This window comes from Lactuca serriola, chromosome 6, assembly GCF_051521515.1.
Source record: "Lactuca serriola cultivar US96UC23 chromosome 6, Lser_US96UC23_V15, whole genome shotgun sequence".
Classification (NCBI taxonomy): domain Eukaryota; kingdom Viridiplantae; phylum Streptophyta; class Magnoliopsida; order Asterales; family Asteraceae; genus Lactuca; species Lactuca serriola.
The window spans coordinates 39,146,367-39,164,144 of record NC_136413.1 but is presented as its reverse complement, the minus strand read 5'-3'; positions in this window follow the sequence as shown (position 1 = coordinate 39,164,144).

The following is a 17,778-nucleotide window of genomic DNA, read 5'->3' as shown; positions in this document are numbered from 1 at the left end:
GTAATCCAGATTTTAATGACAATTTAGGGTTTCCAAAATTAACGAGTTTCGTTAGTTTTACCATAATCACCCTTAAGAATCTGAAATTTCCCACTATGTTCCCATATGTTCCCGCCCGCTGACCTGGCAACGAGACCCCAGCCAAGGGCTCTGCCCCTTGGACCCCGCTAAGGGTGCCGCCCCTTTGGAAACCCCGGACTCAGGGGCGCTGCACCTGGAGCCCCGACTTGTCGTCGAACCAGCTTCTAATTCGATCTTATACATTCATGCACTCCGCACAAGCCCCTTAGCTCACATGTTAGTTCTAGTTACATAAAATGACATGGTGACACTAAAATGACCAATATGGTGCAAAATATTTACAACTAATTGTATTGGCTTCAATGTACTTGATCACATCGACAACACGTATAATCCTCCCAAGACGTCTCTTACTGATTCAGAATGGCATATAATTAACTCGATTGTGAAGTTTTTGCTATATAGTTTGATCGCTCAATCCTTACTCACATCTGCTCAAGCCTGATTCATCCTCTCGACAAATATGGTTGAATCTCAAATTACTTTTCCTGGTAAATAAAGAATCCATGTGTGATTTCTCTATTCACAATTATAGAACAAAAATTAAAGAGGTTGTGGATCTCCTCGGAGGCATTAAAGAATCGGTTGAATACAAACATGAAACCATCAACCACAAGCTATAAGCACAAATTAAAGGGATTGCACTGCGATCAAGCCTGACCCTTCCTTTCCGAACCAGAAGTACCTGAAACCAACAACCACAAGCTGTAAGCACAAATCTCAGTGAGTTCCCCAAATACCACATACCAAACATAACATGTGAGCCATACATATCAAACATGTAATAGGAGGTGCTATGTGCCAACCATAGTCTTGCCATTATGCCATGAGTCGTATCATGGTCTTTCATTGCCAAGTCGGGGATCAAAACCCTAGGTCTTACAGACAAGTGCCATGAGCCACCTCTTGGTCTTGCATGCAAGCATTACAAAGACAACTAGCATATAATCTACAACTACTTATCTATTTAAGTGCCAGAGTCCAAACTCTGGTCTTGCATAAAGACCTGCCAGGATCCACCTCTTAGTCTTTCATTCAAATACCAAGGGCCACCTCCTGGTCTTCCTATAATACATAAACCAGATGGGCTGTCATTGGTTCCTTCAACCCATAGAACATTGAGGAGACTCACATCGACAGTTGAACCCATGAATAAATCCTTGACTGTGGATCTGCTAGAATTCTCGCATTATCAATCAAGTAACACCCAATTAACAATTGGGTTCCAATCCAAATCCAACAATCCATATATATGGTAAAAAGACCATTTACCCCTCACCTAGTTTAGTCTAAGACTAAGCCCCAAACTACCAATCATAAAGGCACACAGACCAATAAATCATCCAAATCAGATTTATGGCCCAATTTTCCAAATTAGGCCCAAACCCTTACATGGGCCTTACCCTAAAACACATTAACTTATCCTTAATCCAAAACAAATATTCTCAGATGGCCTAAAAAAGCCCCAAGCAACCAAGACTAAAAGATAGCCCAAAACTGAAGCCCAAGCTTACAAGCCCCAATCAGACCGAGTACCCGGGGCATACAAGCACGTACGCGCAGCGTACTTACTTGGAGGCTTGTATGCTAAGCGTACCTACTTGTACGTCCATTATACTCACCCTTATTCATCCCACACTTGATTTTTCACTTAGCCCATTAAGACAAAGCTCCAAAACATAGATTTGACCTCCCTGAGATGGATTATCACGTAAAGTTGCCAACTTTATGTTCATACATGGCTAAATGTGTTGGGTTTTGAGTATAACTACATCATATGTGATCATGCAACCCTAATTGCTTTGGATCTAATTTTTTCACTAGTTGAACATGCAATTGAATACCAAAGCAATATACCTTAGATCTAGCATACAATTTTTGAAAATCATATAACAAAAGGGTTTTGATGATTACCTTGCTTGTTATGTAGTAATAACAAGAACTCATTGTAGATCCTTGACTCTTGAAATCTTAGTGCCTCAAATGTTGCACCTCTAATGGCTCACAAACTCCACTAGCAAAAGGATGAGAGAGAGAGAGAGAGATGAAGCACTTAGAATTTCGGCTAGGGCTTCTTCTTAGCAAGCATTGGCCAAAAATCACATTCAAAAGGATTCCTTATATAGTTATGGGTTGCTAGGGTTTGCTGGAGGAAACCCTAATTTCCTGCTTAAGGATTTAGCAACCCATGGACCTCTCATCAATTGGCCTTCGAAGAAATCTATAGGGCCTCCCCATAGAAGTTCATCCACTCCCAATTATGGAGTCCATTAGTCCAGTTTCACAACTATCAATGATTTGCAAAACAGTCCCTGTTCTTTTAATCAGTTCCTTTAATCCAACAATTAATTCCAAATTAATTTATGATTAAATACTAATTAAATAACATGATTTCTAATTGATATATTATTTTCATAACACATTAATAAATCAATTTATTATTCCAAATAATAAATTCAACCTCTCTCTCGGAAAGTCATCCTGCTTAGTTGGTAAGGTGAGGGCAACCCAAAAGGACTATCCTACTGTCAAATCAAGTACACACCAATTATAGTTATGGGCTTAGACACATAATCCAACAGTCTCCCACTTGGATAAGTCTAATAACTATAATTACAAGTACGGCTTCAAAATTTGACCAACAATTGTAGCTTTCAAAAGCCACTATCGAACTCTAACCTAGTCAGTTGTGTGTCATTAAGATAAGGGATCATATAATCCTCCATTCTGCAAGATATCAAGTGGACAAAGACATGGAATAGAACCATTCTCATCGTCCAACAATTTGTTTCCCAATTTCTAATTTTTATGACAAAGAAATTAATTGAACACATCAACTCAGTCCTGACCGGGCCCGATACATAAGTCAACACAAAATCAGCGAAGGGCCTAAGATATCGCTTTTACCCCTTGGGATAAAAGGAACATATAAACTTTGACTTATATGTCTGTACTATTTACTCATCAAATTGTACACAATAATGCATTTTATAACATCAAGTTATGGATGCGTTTACGCATTATCAATAAACAACAACTCATATATATCTCGTTTTAAAGACTATAAAATATTATCATCTCATAATTACTCGTGATAAATTCCATGAAATAATTCAATGAGAGTGGGTTTAATCCAATACTCAAATTCCCAATTCAGGAGTACTCATGAACATTGCAGCAAAAAATTGCTATGTCTAAACACTTGGATAATCTAAATACCAATTCATGACAGTCTTAATTCATTACTTACTTCCAAAGTATGATCGACTATGGATAATTTGAACAATCTAATTATCTTGGAAGTAAAACATGCAATGTTGAAACACAAGATAAACAATTGACAAAAGATAGTAATCAATTTCTTATAAATAAATCTCCATTAATTAATCATCAAATCTCAATTACATTTATATTGTTACAAGTTTATAAAATATCTATCTAATCACTAAAAATAATATCTCCCTTCAAACCAATGCTCACTGCATGCCGAACGTGCTTAATCCTACTCAGAACCTTTGTGAGGGGATCTGCAGGATTCTCTTATGACAATACCCTCTTGATGATGAGGAGTCCTTCTTCTACCCTATGTCTATAAAGTGGTATTTTCTGTCGATATGTCTGGATCTTCCATGATCCGTTGGTTCCTTGGTCAAGGCAACCGCTCCTTCATTATTGTAGAAAATCTCCATGGGCTCCTTTATGGTCGGCACAACTCCATGGTCTCCAATGAATTTCTTCAACCATATAGCCTCCTTTGACGCTTCGCTCGCAACTATATACTATGACTCACATGTTGAATCAACCACGGTCTCCTTCTTGGAACTTTTCTAAGTCACTGCTCCTCCATTGAGTGTAAACACCCAACCAGACTAAGAACGAAACTTGTCTCGGTCTGTCTGGAAACTGGCGTCACTATAACCAATAACTCTCAAGTCATCACTGCCTCCAAGAACAAGGACCCAGTACTTGGTTCTTTGTAGATACTTAAAAATGTTCTTAACCGCTATCCAGTGAGCTTTACCTAAGTTCCCTTGATATCGACTGACCATGCTCAAAGCAAAAGCTACTTGAGGGCGAGTACATGTCATTGCATACATGATCGAGCCAATGGAAGAAGCATATGGAACTCGACTCATTTCTACTATCTCGACATCGGTACTCGGACTCTGACTCTTACTCAGCTTGGTGTTGCTCTAGATAGGTAATTCTCATTTCTTGGAATTCTCCATGCTAAAACTTTTTAACACTTAATCCAAGTTAGTACTTTGACTAAGTCTACTTAGTATTTTACTCATATTCCTCAAAATCCTTATTCCCAGAATATAAGCAGCCTCTCCTAGATCCTTCATAGTGATACACTTTCCATGCCAGGACTTAACTTCTTGAAAGGTTGGAATGTCGTTTCCTATGAGTAGTATGTCGTCAACATACAGTACTACAAAGCTAACTATACTCCCACTAGCTTTAACATATACATAGGACACATCCTCACACCTAGAGAAGCCGAATTATTTGACCTTTTCATTAAAGCAAAGATTTCATCTGCGAGAAGCTTGCTTCAATCAATAGATTGACTTTCTAAGCTTACACACTCTACTGGGGTACTTAGCATCCACAAAACCCTCTGGCTGACTTACGTAAACATCTTCAACCAACTTTTCATTAGAGAAAGCATTTTTGACATACATCCACCATAATTAATAATCATGAAACACAGCTATGGCTAGCATAACCGTAATATATTTGATCTTAGCCATTGGTGAGAATGTCTCATCATAGTCAACCCCTACGGTTTGAGTAAAGCCCTTCGCAACCAACCATGCCTTGAACATGTGTACCTTTCCATCCATGTCAGCCTTCTTCTTGAGGATCCATTTACACCTAACTGACTTACGACCTGGTACATTCTCAACCAAGTTCCAAACTTGATTTTGTCATACATGGAATGGACCTCGCTGTCTGTTACCTCTTTCCATTTAGCAGAATCAGGGCTCGCCATGGCTTCCTTTTAGTTAGTAGGCTCATCCAAATTTATCAGTATACTATCACTGATAAACGTATCACCATCCATAGTAATATGAAAACCATAAAAATCCGGTGCCATTCTAACTCTAGTGGAATGCCTAAGAGGTAACGACTCATCAATGGGTTCAACATGAATTTATTTCTCAGGTTGAGTGCTAGTGTTTGAGGTTCCTTCATCGCTTGACTCTTGAATTTCTTCAAGATCAATTATACTCCCACTGTCCTCTTTGCATATGAGTTCCCTCTCGCGAAAAACTCCCCTTCGTGCTACGAAGACCACGTTCTCACTAGGTCTGTAGAACAAGTATCCAAAGGACTTATGTGGATAGCTGATGAAAATACATCGCTCACAACAAGGTTCAAGCTTGTCGTGGGTCTCTCGTCTAATGAAAGCTTCACAACCCCAAACCTTGATATGTTCTAACGAGGGAACCTTCCCCATCCACATATCGTGAGGTGTTTTGGCAACCTTCTTTGTCGGAACTAGATTACGGATATGGGCAGCAGTCTTTAAGGCATACCCCCATAACAATATCGAAAGTGAAGCTTGACTCATCATGGAACGAACCATGTCCAACAAGGTTCGCTTACGCCTCCCGACCATACCATTAAGCTACGGTGTCCTAGAGGGTGTCAATTGTGAAAAAATTCCACATTCCTTGAGGTAGTGGTGGAACTCGATACTAAGATACTCACCACCCCTATCAGATCTGAGCATCTTGATCTTCCTGCCCAATTGATTTTCGACTTCATGTTTAAGCTCTTTGAACTTTTCAAAGTTTTCTTACTTATGCTTGATTAAGTAGATATATCCATATCTGCTATAATCATCGGTAAAAGTCACATAAAATCGATTTGCATCCCTTGTGGTGGATCTGAAGGGCCCAAACACATCAGTGTGTATGAGATCCAACAATCCCTCACCTCTTTCACATGAACCTATGAAAGGTGATTTAACATATTTCCAAGCAAACAAGACTCGCATGTATAATCTGACCTTAGGTCAAATGATTCCAACACTCCATCCTTTTGGAGTTGGGCAATGCGCTTCTTGTTGACATGTCCAATACGACTATGCCACAAGCATGCTTTGTCTAAACCATTAGACGAATCAATATGCAACACACTATTTCCTAAGTTGTCTACAATCATCACAATTTCATATACACCATCACAAGGCAATGCTTCAAAGAAAAATACACCATTATAATAAGAATTAATAGATCCATTCTCATTATTAAGGTAACTAACTATTTCAATTGTGCATATATAGGTAATGTTCTTTTTTTTTGTACACATTAAGGTAACTAACTTGTTGTGTTTGTTCACATTTAGGTAATATGACCGGCTATCACCTGTTTTTGCTTATGTGGCATCCACCTGGCATATGACTTGAATACGTTGCACCTACGTGGCATGGTGCATATATGGGAAAATGACTTATTAAGGTAACTAACTATTTCAGTTGTCCATATATAGGTAATGTTCTTTTTTTTGTACACATTAAGGTAACTAACTTGTTATGTTTGTTCACATTTAGGTAATATGATCGGCTATCAACTGTTTTTGCTTATGTGGCATCCACCTGGCATATGACTTGAATACGTTGCACCTACGAGGCATCCACCTGGCATATGACTTGTTTTGTTTCTTCTTCCTCATCTTATTCTTCAAAACGACAAGATAAATTTCAAGCTGATCATCCATGTGATTGTGGCTTACCATCTCGTGTGAAGATTTCAAGAACTCCTGACAACCCAGGAAGAAAATTTAGAGTTTGTCAAAACTCGATGGTAAATCAATATTGTTGAATATGTTGCAGGAGTTCTTGAAATCTTCACACGAGATGGTAAACCGCAATCGCATGGATGATCAGCTTGAAATTCATCTTATCATTTTGAAGAATAAGATGAGGAAGAAGAAGCCATCGTCGATCGATCTAGGGTTTAGAATTAGGGGTGGAATCGTATGACACAGTTATAGTGTAATCGAATGAAGACAATATATGCACCATGCCACGTAGGTACAACGTATTCAAGTCATATGCCAGGTGGATGCCACATAAGCAAAAACAGTTGATAGCCGGTCATATTACCTAAATGTGAACAAACAGAACAAGTTAGTTACCTTAATGTGTACAAAAAAAAGAACATTACCTATATATGGACAACTGAAATAGTTAGTTACCTTAATAAGTCATTTTCCCATATATGCACCATGCCACGTAGGTGCAACGTATTCAAGTCATATGCCAGGTGGATGCCACATAAGGAAAAACAGGTGATAGCCGGTCATATTACCTAAATGTGAACAAACAGAACAAGTTAGTTACCTTAATGTGTACAAAAAAAAGAACATTACCTATATATGGACAATTGAAATAGTTAGTTACCTTAATAAGTCATTTTCCCTTAAAAGAATATCTAAAACCTTGTTTGTAAAAACCATGAAAAGAAATAATATTCCTCGTCATTTCTGATGAGTAGAAACAATTATTCAAGTCTAAACATAATCCACTACTAAGCTTCAAATAATAAACTCTGATCTTGGTAACAGGTGACGATCTCCTATTGCCCATTATCAGGTTCAACTTCCCGATCTCCATATTCCCACTTTCTCTTAGTCCCTACAAGTTAGAGCAAATGTGAAAACCACATCCTGTATCAAGGACCCAAGAACTAGAATGAAATGAATTTTTAGACAAAATAGTGTAAATACCTGCCAAGGTAGGCTTGATTTTGTCATCCTTAATGTCCTGTAGGTACTTGGGGCAGCTTCTATTCCAATGCCCCTTGTCTTGGCAGTAGAAACACGTTGCATCCTTTGGATCTGAGGCAGAGGGAGCAAAACTGGATTTTGCTTTGGGTCCACTAGAAGAAGACCCATCATGAGACTTTCCCTTCCAGAGTTGCTTAGAAGGAGCTTTCCTCTTTTCCCCTTCCCTTGTCCAATCACCATGACTGGAGCAACAATAGTAGGAGGATTGGATTCAATAACTTTTCCTTTTAATCCACTTTCAGCAGTTCTCAGCAAGCCTTGAAGTTTACGCAAGGTGACTTCCTCTTTGCTCAAATGATAAGTCATTTTAAACTGATCATAGCAAGGAGGCAATGAGTACAAGACTATGTCAATAGCCAGCTCCTCATCGAAGTTCACATTCAGCTTGAGCAAATGATCCACATATATCTGCATATGTTGCAGGTGGGTTGTGTTGGACTCTCCATCCTTCATCTTGGTGGTAATGAGTGATCTGACTATCTCATACCTTGCTTGACGCGCTCTTTGATGGTACTTCTCCATCAAGTCCTTACACATCTCTTAAGGCCAATAGTCCTTATAGAATCGTTGTAGTCCGGGAGTCATAGAGGCCACCATAATACAAGACACTTTCGTAGCATCCTTATAATGAGCCCTATACTCAGCTATTTCTTCAGGAGTAACTTGTGACTCATCTATCTACTTCAGCTCCTTGTCGAGGATGTATTCCTTGTCCATGAAATGCAAGGCCATTCGGATGTTATGAATCCAATCATTAAAATTGGACTCATCGAATGTCAGCTTGTCACAGATGCTCAAGAGTAAGAAAGTGTTAGAGGAACTAGAAGCATTGTTTGAGGTAGACATATGCAAAATAAGAAAACAAGTTTTGATTAGATAATGAATCCTTAATATAACACCCAAAATGATATATTAAGGCTATGACCCGACACAATACTTTACAATTCAGAAGAGGGATGTCATAATCCAATTGTAAATTATTTGAAGGTAGGTAAATGACGATTTACCAATTCCACCATGAAAATGAAAATTTTAAATGAATTAGGTTTTAATGAATTGAAATTCCTAGATCTTTTGAGATTCATTGAACTATTCAATGACATGTTTAATCTTGATTATGCCCTTAAAATTTGTGGCTGGGATACCGAGGATCACAAAGAAGGTGTGAATAACCATGCAAATTAGCTTGGTACTTTCGATGTCATTTACCACCTAATCAATGTACCGGTTAACCACACATTCTCCATTGATCAATGATAATTTACGAGCTACCAATTTCTACCCTTTGTTAGTCTAAGTTAGTGTGTCAGTTAACCACACACACTACACTAACGACTTGACAAAGTGCAATGTGTAATTTCATGGATTAGCATCAAACTCACATTTTCCTAAAGTAACTATGATTGGGAATTTATAAAAACATTTAGTTACTTTATATTTATCATTATACTTATTAATGAGAGATTAATGTCCTATACTACTCGTTCAGCTAACGACCCTCCACCAATCAAGGAAGCGGTGGGTGAGAATGGACACCCATTCAACCACCATTTTATAGGCAGTTTCCTTATACCCCCTCCCTTTTTTATAGATCGGCTTCGTGAATGAGGCGTACTAACGGTAAGACTAACTTTCTTATATATATATATATATATATATATATATATATATATATATATATATATATATATATATAACTTTAATCTTATAATAGTATAAGGGTGTATTTTAAACTTTTAAACTACTAGGGTTCTAGAATTTAAGATTTCAAAATTAAACTTTTAATTAAATTTTAAATTCCAAAACCAAAGGGGTATTTTTATAACTTTTCAAAAATACTAGACCAAAATTTATATAATTAAATTAATCAAATAATTTTGTTTATATCTTAAAATTTGACCAAGTCTCTTAATTTGATAAGGATATTGATTTACTTTTCTAGAAAACTCGATTTTAGACATTTAAAACGAATTTGGTAATTATCCTAATCGAATAAAGATATCAAAATCGAAAAATCAGGGATCTGATAGCCCGACTCATCAAATATTGCAATACACTCATCGAGTAGGCTCAACTCGTCGAGTCCCACTTTGGACTAGTCGAGTCTGATGAACAAATTGATGAATCTATTCCCTCTTCCTTTGGACAATTCACATATGCATCAAATTCAACTAAAAAACATCCTAGGCTCTGATACCACTATTGGGTTTTGAGCATAACTACATCCTATGTGATCATGCAACCCTAATTACTTTGGATCTAAGTTTTCAACTAGTTGAACATATAATTGAATACCAAAGCAATAAACCCTAGATCTAGCATACAAATTTCGAAAATTATATAACAAACGGGTTTTGATGATTACCTTGCTTGTTACGTAGTAATAACAAGAACTCCTTGTAGATCCTTCACTCTTGAAAGCTTAGTGCCTCAAATGTTGCACTTCTAATGGTTCACAAACACCACTAGAAAAAGGATGAGAGGTGACAGGGATGAAACACTTAGAATTTCGGCTAGGTTTCTTCTTAGCAAGCATTGGCCGAAAATGACATGCAGAGGGGTTCCTTATATAGTTGTGGGTTGCTAGGGTTTGCTGCAGGAAACCCTAATTTACTGCTTAAGGATTACGCAACTCCTAGACCTCCCATCAATAAGCCTTGGATGAAACTATAGGGCCTCCCTATAGAATTTTGTCCACTCCCAATTATGGAGTCCATCAGCCCAGTTTTACAACTATCAATGATTTGCAAAACAGCCCCTATTCTTTTAATTAGTTCCTTTAATCCCAAAATTAATTCCAAATTAATTTATGATTAAATACTAATTAAAAAACATGATTTCTAATTAATATATTATTTTCATAACACATTAATAAATCAATTTATTATTCCAAATAATAAATTCAACATCTCTCTCCAAAAGTCATCATGTCAAGTTGCTAAGGTGAAGGCAACCCAAAAGGACTATGCTACTGTCAGATCAAGTACACACCAATTATAGTTATGGGCTTAGACACCTAATCCAACAAAATGAAACTCTTAAGCTTAAAAGAGACTTAATTGGTGACTTAATGTATGAATGAAACCAAAATTCACATAAAGCTTGCACCTTTATTCTCAAGGCTACCAAAACAAACTCAGATATGAAAGAACAAGCCCATAAACAACCCAACTCATCCATGGATGCAAAAAGGAGACTAAAATCATAACAATCTAACCATGAAGAGATCTAGGCATAAGCAAGCCAAGATGGAAACTTGATACCTCAGAAAGCTTCCCCACAAGCTGATGATTCTAGATCAAAAGCCTTTCCACCAAGCCAAACAACTTCAAGCTTCTCTTATTTCCTTCCCAAGGGCAAAATGTACACCAAAACCTTCTAATAGCTTAAGAACACTATCAAGAGGACTAAATGGTCCATCTAGGGTTTTAGGGTATCGAGTTTGGCTTAGAAATGGACAAAATAGGCTAACCTAAAGCTTATATAGGGTACAACATGAAATATTAGGGTTTCATACCCATCCTCGTACGCTCACCGTATTCCTCGTACGCCCAGCATATGAGGTCTCGTACCCCGATCCCATCCTCGCAGTACGCTATGCATACACTTCTTTACGGACAGTGTAGAACCCTTCGTATCAGTACGCCCTGTGTACTCCCTTGGTACCATGCATACTAGGGTTTTCCCTCAAATCCTAATTCATTCTGAAGGCCATAACTTCTTTGATATAACTCCGATTCCAACCATCCTTATATCCATGAAAAGATATAGAGAAGCTCTACACTTTTATCAACTAATACTTGACATAAGTTCCCTGAACACAAAATCCAATTTCCATAAAAGCCCGCTGCCAATTTACCAAAATAGCCCTTGGCACCAAAACCAAATCTGAATTGCCAAACTATCTACATTTCATCACCCACACCCAAATGGGTAACGATTCAGAATAGGGTGTTACTTGTCCTATTTCTGGTACTGGTAGATTGCAATATTATATTTTGTTTCTTGATCATTATACCCATTATCTATAGGTCTATCCACTCAAAACTAAATATAAATCATTTCAAATTTCATTCATTTTTCTAATATTGTCAAAAATCAATTTGGGGGTACCACAAAACAATGTCAATGCGATGATGGCTGGGAACATAACAACCAGACTTTTCACCACCATTTTATTATTAAGGGCATCACTTTTCGATTCTCATGCCCTCATACTTCCTAACAATAAAGGAAGTCTAAAAGATTGATTTGCAAAAATAACAATATGGTGTGAACCCTACTGTTTCACTCTCATCTACCTTCAACCTTTTGGGTAGAGGTACTTTATATGGCCTCCCACCTTCTTAATATCCTTTCCCCCACCTCCATCAACAATGACACTCCTCGTTACCCCATCTTTACTCGTCAACCTTCCTATGGTCATCTTTGTGTCTTTAGGTTTCTTTGCTTTCCTTGACTTCGCACCATTCACTAACTGTAGCCTTGTTCCATACCCTATATTTTCCTTGGTTAACCCACCTTACACTATGGTTATTGATGTTTCGATCTCTCCACTTAGAAGACCTCATCTTTCATCATGTTACTTTCAACGAGACCATCTTTCTTTATGTAATGGTTACCCCTAATGACAAACCATCATGTGAGCCTCATTTAAACTCTTTAGGTATATCTCATATTCTATGCAACATCCTTCAACCCGAACTAGGCACACCATATGACTAATCCTCATATGCCTTATATCGAAACATTTCACTCAATTGAGACAAAAACCACTCTCCCTTTGTATTCCTTACCTTTAACCACCCATAAACTAACTCCTACTACCTCCGACCCTTACCCACTTGTATAAAAAGTGATATCATTGAACATGCCTAATGCCTTAACCTTCACTCCACCATCTTGCTCCTTGTCCCGAGGTTATATTTATAGGCTTTGAAAGATACAAATTGGAAAAAAGCCATGAACGAAGATTATAATGCACTTATTACAAATGAAACTTGAGTCCTTATGCCTTGCCCACCCAGGGCCAATGTGGTGTGTTGATACATAAAGTGACCCTCTTAAACTTGACGATCCGCAACCATTTCTACTACCACAATCGGTTCTTTCTACCGCAATCTCTTTTGCTATCGCAACCACAATCTAAAGATGTCTTCCGCAACTACCCATCCACAATGAAGATTTCAGTTACATCATCTGACTTGTCTTATATGCATTACTTTATCCAATAATACTTGCATGGTCACGTTAAGTCAGAAGTTTAATATTTGTTTATTTTTTATGTAACTTTTTGAGACTCTATAAATAGAGTCCTCATCTTCATGTAACTTACACCTCTAAATACACATCTCTTTATCTCTTCTTCTCATCTTATTGATCTTTCTAAACTTTCACTCTAAAATATTTAGATCATCTCTATCTTTGAATACTCTCTTCATTTTAGACTGATCACATATACTAACTTATGTTTGATTGGAAACCTCGTTATGAATCAGTTTGGTGTATACTTGATATAACTTGTTGTCATTTACATTTCCTTTGCTTTTCAACACTTTTAATTTCGCAACTAACTATCTAACAATTTACCTTATTAATGTTGAGCTTTTATGATTCTTTGAGATTAACTTATTCCGCAACTATAATCTTGTACTAACGTTTTTTCAAGTTTTTCTCTCAACAATTGGTATCCGAGCCAAAGTGGTTGCTTTTTGAACAAAACTCTGATTTTGAAAAGCCTTCTATACCACTGAAGCTCATCTTTCTTAAAAACAAAAAAGGAAATATGGCACAAGCTTTATCACTCAACGTTTCAGAAAGTGTTGGAGGTTCGAACAGAGCTCCAATACTTGTGGCAAATGAGTATCATCACTAGTCTCAAAGGATGGAGAGGTATCTTTAAAGACTTGGAAGAGATGTATGGAGATCTGTGGAAGAAGTACCTCATGTCCCTATTCTTACTCCAGTTCAAGCAGATGGTGCTCAAGTTCGACTTGGCGGTGGTCAATGTGCAATGAATCGACCTACCAAAGATGATCTAGACAAAATGGAGAATAATGCCATTGATTTCCACGAAATTTTCTGCGGTGTTGCTCCTGACAACTTTGACATTATCATCAACTGCAAATCACCGAAAGAAATCTGGGATGTACTGGAGAATCTCTATCAAGGGTCAAAACAGGCACAAGATAAGAAACTCACCACTTCCCTAAATGACTTTAACAACTTCAAAGCTCTTCCTGGAGAAAGTGTTGATGATTCATTCAAACGTTTCAATCTCATCATCACAAAATTGTCAAATGTTTGTACAGTCCGAAGTAACCATGAAAAAAACCTTCAATTTCTCAATGGTTTGGGAAGACATTGGTCTACTGCAAAGATGATTGTGCAAGGTTATAGAAAGATTCATACTTTGTCATTATTCAAATTATATGGAGAACTTCAAGCACAAGAATCAACAATAATGAAAGACTTTGCTGATCTTGGTGGTCCATTTTCCATAATAGCTCAAGCCCTACAAACCAAAACCCCCACAATACTCGTATCCTGCTGAATCATCCTACCTACTTTCATATGACAACTCACCGCAGTCATATGAAGTAAATGTTGAATATGATGATGATGAAGAATTCTAAAATGCCATTGCCTTGGTTAGCCAACAGTTCAACAGGCTACCGCTATCTTCTTTTCGGAAGAATCAACAATTTACAAAACCACCTTTCAACTTCAAGTTCAATCCTCAAAAAAACCACACAAGATATCACCAAAATCCTCACCATCCACCACAACCACAGAATGCACACCACACAAAAGAAGTACCAGAGTTTAACAAACCATCAGACTCCAATACCGCAACTGAAGAAAAGACTGAAGTCATCATTTGTCAAACATGCAACAAAGAGAATCATTTTGCCAAAAACTGTAAGGCAAACGTAGTTAAGGACAAGGAATTCTACCTAAGAATGGCCCAAGAAATGGAGGAAAAAGAAAAGGGAAGGGCGTATGTTGCCCAAGTAAAGATAGACCATCAAGTGTGATCATCCGGAGATAAAGATGACGAAGCTGACAACAAGATGAAAGGAAAAATATGCATGGTCGCGACTGCGGATGAAGACGGATCAACAAATCTGGGAAGAAACTACTGCTACATGGCCAAAAATGGCACTCTCAGCATCATCGAACAGGTAAAAATCATGATCCACTCTTATAATTTCAACATGCATGTTTGTGAACCATACTTAGAAAAACTTAATGACACATGTGATGCCGTCCTTTCAGACTACAACAAAGCATTAGATGAAAATAATATAGCAACCCAAGAGCTATATCACTTGAGAGGAAGACTTGAGGATAAGAGACTTAAAGTTGCTATGCTAGAAAAAAGATCTATTGTTAGAAAAGGATGCTAAATTGTTGTATGAAACTCAGTTAAATATTGTTTTTAAATCAAATGGACTTAGACCAGAGAGAAAATGTATGTTTGAATCAGTTAATAGAAAAGCTTTTTAATGTAACTGAAGCAATTGAAAACTTAGTTAATAATGGATCCGTAGATAACACCTATAATTGGGGATAGTCCAATGGATACTCTACCGCTAAGAAATCCACTCCCCCGGTTCAATGTTAAACGACCTTATGTAACCTCTAATGGCAAAACATTTCCAGAAGGCATTAGATGTCACTTCGGTAGACTTCATGACTTAAGTAACAATTGTCTTATTGAGGAAATTTTTACTGAAACCTCTAATCAATTACCTGTCATTAACACAAATTGTCCCGATTCTCAGTCATCTTCGAACGCAGATGAAGAAATTGTTTTGGAAGGACCAGACTCATTAGTTAACTGTTCACCTTTTCCCTCCATAAAATGTCCCAATGATGAACCACCATTGACTTACTCTGCGGTAGTCCAGTCATCCTTACCGGATACTGCAGTCAAAAGTACAGTGACCATCCAACCTATTTTTCATGAATCGCCAATCGAAAATTTCAAACATGGTCAATGTTCACAAAGTCCTGAATCTTTTAGTTCAGATGACTCAAGTCCTCGTTTTCTAAAACAATCAAAGGTTTCCAGGAAACCGCAGTTAAACATTTCTGACTGCGGTTCTCCAAAAAACTCAAGCAAATTTGGCTTTCAAAGAGGAACTCAGGTCACAAGCTAAAAAGCGGGATACTAACTTCAAAACAAAAACTTTCAAACTAGCCAAAAATTCAAATCAAAAGAGTTTTGAAAAACCCGTTGCTGCAAAAAATATTTTAAAAAACAATGTAGTCAAGGGATTAGACAAAAAGGATTGCACCGTAACAAAAACTTTTTCAAACACTTTTGAAAGATCCCAAAACAAAGTCAAGTCTTTTCAAAAGTATTCTTTTTAAAGTTTTTCCTTGGACGATCCAAACTAGAAAGGGATTTTACCAACTCCAGCCTATTTAAAATCACATCAATCTGTCAAAAAGTCTAAACCTAGGAGTAAGTCACGTGCCCAAACTTTTTCAAATTCCAAAGGCACTGTCGTTAGAACCCTTCCACAGACCGATCACAAGACTCTCATTACACCCTTCAGACCGTTGACCAAGTACGGTGTCTGGATGAATGAAAAAAATCTTTCCTTTGGATTTTATCGTCTGAAAGAGTCACGTCTAGTCCAACCTCGTAAATTTACAAAAGCCCCCAAACACCCAGGACTAGGTCTCAAGATTAACATGAAACTTGTTCCTACAACCCACGTGTATGCATCCAGTAAGAAAGCTCCACATGTGACTCCGGGCTCCAAACTTGTTTGGGTTCCCAAACTAACTGTTTGATTTTTCAGGCAATGTACAAGGAGGAACAAGAAGAGGAGTGGTTAATTGATAGTGCATGCGCCTTGCACATGACCGGAAGGTTAGAATACCTTTGGGACTTTAGGCCTATTTGTAACGATGGACACATCACTTTTGGAAACAATGCTAATGGAATCATCAGGGGGTAACGGTGTGTTAACAATAGGAAATTTCTCATTTCAAAAGGTTACTTATGTAGAAGGTCTCAAGCAAAATCTTATCAGTGTGGGTCAACTTTGCAAAGCAGGTCATCGGGTTGAATTTGATAGTGAATATTGCTACATATGACAAGTGATAGAAGTACTTGCTTGATCAAATCAAAGGCCAAAGGAAAAATGCATCCTTTGGACATCTCATTGATCACTCGGAAACTACAGTTATGCTTCTTGTCTAAAGTTGTATCCGAGGTTAGCTGGATATGGCACTGCAAGCTAGCTCATTTGAACTTTCGGTACATAAACAACCTGTTACTGAAGAAATCGTCCGTGGTCTCCCAATTTTGAAGTACAGTAATGATACGTTGTGCCCAACTTATGAGTGTGGAAAACAAACCAAGGGAAGTCATCCGCTGATAATTGATTCATCTATCGTTGAACCTTTGGAGCTACTTCATATTGATATTTGCGGTCCATCTACCGTAGCCAGTCTTAATCACAAAAAAAAAATATGGTTATAGTCGATGAATTTACATGTTTCACATGGGTCTTCTTCTTAAGAATCAAATACGACACACCGTAGATCCTGATCAACTTCATAAAAGAAATAGAGCTTCAGATCAAACTACTAGTCAAAAAGATAAGGAGTGATAATGGAACCGAGTTCATTAATCAACTCTTGAATAATTTCTTGGTTTCCAAAGGCATTAGTCACAACTTCTCAGCTCCCTACACACCGTAACAAAATGGAGTAGTAAAGCGAAGAAATCGTACATTGGTCGAAGCAGCTAGATCAATGTTAAACTTTGCCAACCTTCCTCTCTAATTTTGGGCCGAAGCAGTGTCAACAATGTGCTTTATTCAAAACCAAAGCATCATTTGCAAACGTCTTAACAAAACTTCGTATGAGGGC